Source organism: Micropterus dolomieu, linkage group LG01 (assembly GCF_021292245.1).
Source record: "Micropterus dolomieu isolate WLL.071019.BEF.003 ecotype Adirondacks linkage group LG01, ASM2129224v1, whole genome shotgun sequence".
In the NCBI taxonomy this organism is placed as follows: Eukaryota; Metazoa; Chordata; class Actinopteri; order Centrarchiformes; family Centrarchidae; genus Micropterus; species Micropterus dolomieu.
In genome coordinates, this window is record NC_060150.1 from 24,819,510 (window position 1) to 24,829,628 (window position 10,119).

Below are 10,119 nucleotides of genomic sequence, written 5' to 3' on the forward strand. Positions count from 1 at the left end.
ACCTGAGCTTCAGTATTTTGCTTTCACACTGGAGGAAAAGAGATGCTGTCTTCTTTCTTGAAGAGTGCAATTCAAAATATTACAGAAAATCATTAAAGTAAGCAGATTATATTTTCTACTTAGCTGTCAAACAGATTTAAATTGCTTTACTAATTTTAATGTCAGCTCATTACACAGCGCCCGAGTATGCACTGTGTAACAGAGCCCGACCGATTTATCGGCCGGCCGATATGAGCTAACTGCATTTAATCGGCATCGGCCGTTTATAACAGCAGATATATAAATAATAAATATATATAAACTAATAAAAAAGAAACATAGATTCAGATACTTCACTCATGTCATGGGTGTTGTATAGTTTGCCCATCAGAAGGCGCGCTGCAGCTGTTAACTACACTGCCTCACCACAAAAAACCACAGAAGAAAACAATAAGCTGACCGCAGTCTACCGGTGCTAGCCTGCCACATGTAGAAACACGCAGAAGGCTGTGTTAGCGGTGAGTCAGTCTTTTGTCACGTTAATTACATGACTTAAATAATTATAATAAAAACATCCACAATTCCTTCTCCTCGCACAAAAACATTCATGACTTGCTAACCCTCCCGTTTTTCACTGCACTCTCCCGGCTTCTTCCCAGCTCACAGCAGTTTAATGTTACGGTAGTGTTTAAAGCTACGCTGCTGACTAACGTGGTTGTACATTTATTTTTGAAAAAGTGTATCAGTTCAAGCGAACGGTCCTCCTTTGTTCATCACTTCTAAATATTCTCTAAAATTCACGTAACATTATAGCAGCTAACGCTGCCTGTTGCTAAATTAGCCACAAAGCTAATGGTGTGTTTGTCAGTGGAGGAGCGCTAACGTTGATGAGCCGCTAAACTATAGTTTCTGACTTATTCTAAATATATCCAGCCACCTGTCTGCAGTTAGTCGGCCTGTCTGAAATGATTAAACCAGAGCAGACATGTAAATAAACATGAGCAGAACAAGAAAATAACACTGCTTTCTGTAGCTCCTCTTTTTGTGACGTAGATGTGAAACGCTGTCAGAGCGGTGTTGGTTATATTTATAACGTTAGTTAAATGAAATTTCAAAGCTGCAAGTCCTTGTTGTAGACAGTCATTTAATATTAGATGCATTCAGCAGCAGGTCACTGTATCGTAGACGGCATGATTTAGACAGAATGGTGGTTAAGAAATGGTTTCACGTAGCTTTGGTTAGAATTAAAGTGTGCTGGTAAAGGGATAAACTAGATGTGAATATGCTACATTGAAATTATGGCAGATTATGTGTAAAGTGAAATACACATGCTTATTCTCTCTCACTGAAAAAGTTGCACCTTCCAGCAGCAAAAAGTTATTGATGTGCAATTGTTTACATGATCACTTTTGAGACATACATAACATAAACAACATAAATCATTTAGGAAAAGGTTTTATAGCCCAAATACATACAAGCTTTCAATATCGGCCTGTTCGTAGTGTAGTTTATACAGTAAAGGGGTCTACTCTCAAAATCGAAATATCAGCTCATAAATCGGCTACTTTTCACTTTTATATCAGCATAGGCCCCCAAAAACCCATATCGGTCGGGCTCTACTGTATAACTGTAATATGTAGGAAAACACAGCAAAAATATAACAGTCACTATTTGCATAATGAAAAGGGCAGGTAAGGTCACATCTAACCAAGCTCACCCTGCTAACTACTTGTGCCATCTTCTGCCCTCTGGGAAGCGAGAAAATAAATAAAGAAAATACTGAAAATGAAAACGAAATGGCTTCAGGAAAAGCTTTTCTGCTTCTGCAATAAAGATGTGTACTCTGATCATGTGGCCACTAAAGGTTCATTGTGTAAGATTTGGGCAGACTTTTAGTAAAAACCTTATCAACAGAAAGTGGAGAAGTCAGTGGACAGACCACAGAATTGGCTACAACCTTGACCCACTGGTTGCTATCACTAAGGGCACTGAACCATGGTCGCTACAACGGACCAGCTGTCACTCGTTGCTGCCACTAGGGGCGCTGATGTCAATGATCCGGATCAGATAGTGTGTGGTCCGTGGAGTGGTCATTGTGGTCCTCAGGCTGTGTTGGCAACGCAGTTAGCCAAATAAATGTCGGAGATCACAGTCCTTTGTCTATTAAATATAATATATTATTGATTATGACTATATTCTTGTAGTTGCACTATATATTGTAGTTTGTGTGGTTATACCTAGAGTAATAAATCTGTTTATGGTCCTTGTGTTCCGGACCAGTTGTGCTGTGGTTCGTTGTGTGGTCCTAAACCTCTGTCTTATTTTCCCTTCTCCCCTCTGGCTGTGTGGTGCAGTTTTGTTAGCTATTAATGCATAGTTTATGTTGATGGGAAATAGCTAAACATGCTAAGTAATAATATATTACTATATTATACTATATTACATAATATTTTGTCTGTTAATTAGATTCTGTTGTTGATTAGGCCTAAATTGTGTTGGTACTATATTTTGAAGTTTGTGTGAAAGATAGACAGACAGATAGATAGAATATAATTTAAAAAAAAAAGAGTAATTGGTTGAAATAAACCATTACCAAATCTCCCAAAATAACTTTACACTCTTCTTTGGAAATTAAACTACTTATAAACACATCACTAAAAAAGTAACTTTTATAGAGTTCAAATTTCCTTTTTTCATATTTACACAGCTAACTTGCTGTAGCAGACCTGAATGAACGCTAAATTTGGCTGGGGACGTGGCAGCAGCCGATGTCTCTGGGGAGCCAATGGAGAGCTCTGCTCTGCTGGCGCAGCCTCTGGCCTTGCTGCCTGCTGTCCAGGTGGACCCACGGCAGGACTACGGTAGTGTGTGGCGGCCTGACGTTCTACTGTACTTTGCTCACCTGGATCCCGGTAATGGGCTGAGTGCTGCGCGGCATGGATGATGTTGCCAGGATTATTTGAGTGCTTATGTTAACTGGCCACCGGCTCGAGATCAGGTATCTGCTGTAGTAGTGGGCAGGTCCTGACAACTAGCTTCAACACTCCTATTAGTCCTATTAGCAACCAGTGAGTTAGCGACTCAACCAGTGAGTTAGCGACTATGATCAGTGGACAGACCACTGAATTGGCAACAAACCCAAAATCTTGCAATTCTACACATTGCACCTGAAGTAGAAATTGCTTATAATGAAAATTGATCTCTTCCAAGTGAGAATGCTAGTTGGAAAGCTGGAGAAGTTAGAAATAGGAGAATATACAAATAAATATATACAAATAAAATCAGTTTCTGAAATATATGTCAAGACAAACTGTGCCTGAAACCTGAAATCAATGCAAAGATGAAAAAATGTCTTATTGGTATCAGTTATACACCTGCTGAGACATTCCTGAACAAGAAGCGAGAAAGTCGCATGACGCTGAGTCGCGATAGCCTATCAGTGATTGAGATTGTCCGTAGGTCACCGACGGCTTCAGAGCGATGTGTGGAGAGGGTCGGGCAGAGCAGGGGATTGAAAATCTGCTAGCCGGTTTATCTTCACTGGAGCTTCTCAGAAGCTAGTTTCCGTGCACATCCGGTTCCACTGTTGTTGTTAGCGTTGTTAGCTCTGTCCTACTACAACTTCACATTTCTATAAAAACCGGACAAAACTGGACGTTACTTGGAGAAAAGAAAGCGAGGAAGTTGAACTACCTGGTGAGTTCAGAAAACATGTGTCTGTAACTTTATTCCAGCTATCATTGTACTTAACTTTGACCAAGTTAGCACAGAATAGCCCTGATCAATCCAAACTACATTCAGAAAACAAACATTTTAGAAGTTGTTGTCCTGCTGTCTTGCTGACAGACCTGACAAAGCATGAATTAATATGTTTAACAAATCTGCATCATGTTGTAGTTATTTCGGCATCAGTTTAATCCGTTTATTGGTATTTAATCACAGCAAAATGTTTACTTTGGGTTCATACAGCTATAGTAATGGCAAGTTAAAAGAGTTAAAATCGCCTTCTCGCGTTGTGTGTGAACACTTGCAGCGAATGTACTCACGCGAGGAAAGAAAAGGAAAGAAAATTTGCGTTTGGTCTAAATGCGGCATAAGAGCTGGATACTCTTATGTCCACATTTTTTAAATGAATACGACATAACAGATTCAATCAGACCAAAGCATTGCATCCTGTACAAGCCGCAATCCATTGTCCAAGTCCAACAGACCTCTGGAATTATCATTTAAATGCTGATGTCGTTTATTGCCCTTTTGTGTACTGAAACCCTGAAAGTATCACTGCTGATCAACTGGCTATTTAGCTTTTCCTTTCAGCTTTTATAGCCTCTGCTTTCTCTTCCATACTTCATTTCCTAATGTACCAGTCAAGTGCTAGGTATTTCATTGGCAGATCAACGCTTTACCAGTTCTTGACCTGACAACGCAATGTGCACAAAAAAAGTTAACTTTACAGAAAACAGATCAAGATCACTTCTGTGGCTTTACAGGTTCCCTGTTGATTTTGACTGACAAATCAGAAAAAAGAATCACATTATTGAGAATCAGTAAAATGATAATAATAGAAAGAGCATAGGCAGGGAGAGGGGTGGCCTTTGATTCCTATGCTTGAGTGTAAGCCAAAATGCAAGGGACTGAAAGCGATAGAGGACAATATATGAAAGAAAAGAGGAAACGGGAAGTCAAGGGAATCGGGTGTAAGGCTTTGAGTAGAATGACATGACATTGGTAGCTTGCATAACATGCAGCAACCCAAGACCTGGAACAGTCATCAGACCGAACAGAGTGAACAGAAATAGGTGACAATATAGAAGAAAAAACAATACTGACCTAAATAAAGCCAGGCAGTAAAATATAGGAACAAACGAGGCATTCTTTCTGTACACTGTACAATGAGAGACTTGGTAGATCAACTTGATCTTCTAATTAGGGCAGAAATCTGTTATGTAAAAAGCCAGTTGAAAATGGCTTTATTAAAGTAAACAACAGGAGGTGACATCTGTGACTCTTTTTCACAATGCCCTGTCTTTTACATTTTTTTTGTAATGCTCCATTTTTAACTTTTTTATCCTGTCCATCCTGTTATTAAGTCATCACCATTTGTCTTCAGTGAAACAATTCTGCCACTGTTTTAATTTGATATAGATCAGAGTCACCACAGCAGACCAAAACATCAGCAAGCCCAAATGACAAAAACACACAGACGGAACTGTCATTTAAGTACATAAAAATAAGAGAACTATAACTTTCTCTCCTACTTTCACCCTGTGGTCCATGTGCCCTTCTCATTTACTCTTTTTTCTTTTCACAGATATTATATGAGCTCAGAATGTGAACTGTCTTGGTTTGGACTAACTGGCAACAAGAAGAGAAAAAGAAAAATTCACCTCCCTAGAGAGGCACATTAATTATTGACAGGATGATTGAAAGCATCAAACAGTGTGCCGGAAGGGTTAGTGATTGGGGCCATTACTGGAGGTCAAGCATGATGACAGTAATTACTCCTGAAGTTCAGTCATGACAATAACATGACTCTAACTGTAAATGTTGGACTGTAACACGTACGTCCAACAAGCAGCTTGTGTTTTTGGTGAATGAAGCCATGATTGTTCACAAAAGAATGGGCATCATGAAGGATCAACTGGAGACATTAGTTTTTAATTTGTACGCACAAGTGATTTGAAAGCCCAGCACACCACCGGTAAATCTACACTGGGGTTTTTTGGTTGATTAGACCTACTCTCAGGACTGTGTTGGTGTATGTATCCTGTGCTAAATAGGTCATTTTAACGGAAGAAATTTCTAACATGGGACAGTAGGAAAAGCAGAGGTGTAAATAATAAAATGAATGATAGCTGAAATAAATCAAAAGCTCTGAAAAAAAAAACATTGTTAAATCCGGTATCTGTGGCCCTCGCAGGACTGTAAAGCATGGCCAATCATTTCATTCAGTCCAAATGAAATGATTAGCTGGCCTAGCTGCCTGCCTACCTGAGCACTCATTGAGCATTAAAAAGTGTTTTGAGGCAGTCACTTTGGAGGGAGGCCTGAAGGGAGGGGGGAGGATTTTTTTGGGTTGGATACTTCAAAAATGTAGCTGTCTCTTGCTAGTTCTCCAATGTTGCCTATCCCAGCTTTAACTCTTGTCTAACATATGGCTTAGGACTGTAGAGAAGAATTAGCATCTGGGGGCCAGGTGCCAATCATTTGATGTTTTCATTAGAATAATGATAACACTTACAGCTCATTTAAGCCTGGACTCTCCTGAGGTTTTTCTTCTTGTCTTACAAATATGGCAAAATATGCCAACTCTACTACTCTACTAATGAGGTAGTAGAGTTTTTTTTTTTTTTTTGAAATGTAAGTTAAAAAGGCATGTTTGATGATTGTCTGATTTGTAAAGCATCAGTTAGGATTTATGAATGTGCATGACATACATAAGCATATGCTTAAGAACGTATTTTCATCTTGTCGGGAAAATTTACAGTGATCTACTCAGACTTTTTGCATTTCGGTTTCCATCCTTAATACAGCATTTTGTCTTTTTATTTATTTTAAATAGGCCATCATTTGGCTCCTCAGGTGGACTCAGCTCTTACAGACACTGTCTCTCTAAAACCCTGTCACTCTTTGCTCCACAACACTTATAGCTCTCCACTCTCTGAGTGGAGTTTGTCAGCACTCTCACAACAGTTTCTCACAACTCTTAGTGAAGTGAAAGCTACATACTGCCTTGTAGTAGCACACCCAACATGCTGAACACTTGAAAGTCGATTTGAAGTGGTAATAGAGTGGAGAGAGGATATTTGTGGTTTACTATCCTACCTGAAGTGTCAGACCCTCTGTTTGGATTTCTTAGTAGACATATTAAATATTCACTGCCAGCTCAGTTATGATACAGTTACAGCAGTTGCTGAACCATTAGAACCACAGACTGTATACATTTTCTTTAATGCAATTTAATATTACTTGAATTCATACTTGTATGAGATACTGCACACACATTAAAATGTATGTACTGAAGAGTGGCTGTGCGAGGGAAATAAGAACCATGCTGATGGGGAACTCCATAGTTTCCAAATTTCAACAACATTTGCAACAGTCTGTAACAGTTGAACATACACTGCAATACCTTCCACGTCTCTCTCAACACCATGCATCACTCTGCAAAGCCCCTCCCCCCAAACCCACAAGAAGGTTGCCCTGCAAAATCTCATCCCACAGAGGGTTTGTTCTCCACAGTGAGAGCCTTGCCAAGATCCTGGTCCCTCTCGCTTATACTCCCCTCCAATGCTTCACGGCCCAGGGCAGAGCACCCCAGGCTTCTGAGGCAGCCGCAACAACGTCTAACAGCGGGATGAGAGGCTAGTACACCACAATCCCTAATGTTTGTCATCATGCCTCTTTACCACTCGTCGAGACGAGTGCCACAGCATCGAATATAATCAGCCCAAAGCCGTGACGTGTTTACACACGTTTTGTTTTATATGCTGTTGTTTGCAAAGAAAGGATGGGCAGTTCTTTTATTGCTGGTTGATGTTTTTCAGCCATTGTGTTTGCAAAACTTCTGAAGCCACACGCTGAAGATACTGAGCTTGACTGAGTGAGAGCATACGCAAGGAGGGGACTGCAGTGATTGAGACTATGTAAGAGACTGCTCCTGGTTCTGACTGGTTGTTTTGACTTGGGCACGGTGGACTCTTGCAAATGTCATTAGGAGCAGTGGGAGGATCCAGATGAACCTGATTTTCTTTCACAGATTATTTGTCTCATGTACTACTGTCAGGATATAGTGACAGTTTCAGCAAATATGACAAAATGTTACCTGCTGAACCTTTAAGCCTTATGTGTCTATTGTGTTTCCTTTTCTTCTCTCCATATGGGATGATATTTGCTTTGAATTTTGGAACTGCAGTTCTCACTATGCTTTGGGTGAAGATAACCATTGCCACTGAGTCAGTGAATTAGCTGTAGGCTACAACTAAGTTCTGTTGTTTTTAGCCTAAGGTTTTGGCAAATCTGCACTGCTGAAAAATGCCGATCTGCTTTAGCTACTAGCAATTCTTCATGTAACCATGACAAGAAAAGACAGAAGAACCAATTCAAGAAAAACTTTTGATCATTATGAGCAAGATCTGAAGTTTTCTCAGTAACTGTCTTGTCTCTCGTCTTAGTTCTTAGTCCTGTGCTTTAGTTCATGCTTAGTGTTTCCCTGATCTGTGTACTTCTGTGTTTTATCATTATGGTCTGTCTTAGTCCTTAGTCTTATATCTCCATGTTGAAGTGTAGTCTTGTCTCCTGTTTGGTCCCGTCTGTGTCCGTGTCCTGATTTTGCTGTCTTTACATGTTTTGTGTTTTACTTTGGTAGATCTGTCCTTGTGTGTTCCTGTAAACTTTACTTCCTGTTTTATTTTGGTAATCTTCTGCACCTGGTGTCCTTGTCTAGCTTTGTTTGATTACCTGATGTATCTCAGCTGTGCTTCCCTCCCTGCTACCAGTGTATATATTGTCCTCAGTTGTCTTCAGTCTTTGTCACGTCCTTGTATCGTCTACGTTGTATGTTGAGTGTTCCGTCTTGTCCCTACGCCTTCTTGGATTATGCCCTTAGTTTGTATCTTGTTCCTGTTTTTGGATTTCTCCCGTTGGATTATGTTTGGTTTGGAGTATTTTCTGTTTGGACTATTGCTGCTAAGCCTGCCTTTTTGTGTAAATAATTCTTTCGTTTGAACTGCATCCTCCTCGCCTGAGTCTGCATTTGGGTCCACACCTCAGCTCCCTGACTGCACTCAGCCATTTCTCATGACAAACACATACCCACGTCCCAATGCCATTTTCTACAGTAGAACATTTAATTCAATGTGCTTTACAGAACATTATATGATAATTATCTTCTTGAGTCTAATAGTAAAGGAGGCTGAAAATCTCCTTGGGATTTGCCTTGTGTCTGTCTGCCCAAATGTGAGCTGATGGACTGACCTCTGACCTCTTGTAGTTTGACTTTATCCAGTGTTTCCCATACATATATTTATTTGTGGCAGCCCGCCACAATATCAGCACTGACCACCACATATTGATTTAAAATTTTTTTACTATTTAAAATGGGTAAAATTTCATTGTAGAGCTGCATGCAGCGCTCTCGCTTCGGAGGAGTTAATTAAAATAGGTTGTTCAGTTTTGGTGATTTTGTGAAATGAAAACAACATCGCACAAAGGCGTGTCCTATACCATACGAATCGGCAGTATCCCCCAAACATGTAGATATAAGGTTTAAGAAACGCGCGATGTAGTGGTGCGTAGTTATGAGTCAAAATGTCCCTTGGTTTCCCACAGTATTTCAGATTTGATTATAGTGCCGCCTTTTGACCGAATCATTTTTAATCTGCAAAAAAAGCGCCATCTATGGGCATATTAGAGTTAACTTTGGTGCCTGGAGTCAAGTGTCATGTCAGTGCGATGAATATTTTGTGTTAAATAGCGCCACCTATGGGCTAATTGCACCAAATTTTGCACAGCCACTCAGCAAGCCATCCCACATTAGTGCACCAAGTTTGGTATTGGTGCCATTCCAAAACTAAGATTTTTCCTGTTTTTAGCGTTTTTTGCAAACATGTTAGCTTATAATGGGGACATTTTTTCACGGATCAAAATTTCCTCTACAAACTTATCAGCTTGGTCCAGAGATTGTCTGTGCCACGTTTGGTGCTGATCGGACTTGTGGCTTCAGAGGACTTAATTAAAATAGGTTTTTCAGTTTTTGCAGAAAAAAAGTTATAGACGGAAATGGGCGTGGCCTATAACAAAATTCAGCTCAATCCCCCGAACACGTAGATATAAGGTTTCTGATATGCGCCTTCGTATGCGGGAGTTCCAAGCCCACACGCAAATATGTTGCTTATAGCGCCCCCTGGAGGTAGAAGCAGCTACAGATTATTTCATCGATTCATCATTTAAGAAGTACTTTGCTCGGCACCCACCCAAAGAAAAGTGGAATCACTGGGAATTTCATGGGTTCTTTGTGAAGACACTTTATCAGTCAGTCAGAACAACAAATGCACTTGTATACATTTTACAGCTGAGGATTGCGGTTTACTTTTGATAGCCTTCAACTCAACCATCAATCATCATTTCAATTAAATGCTT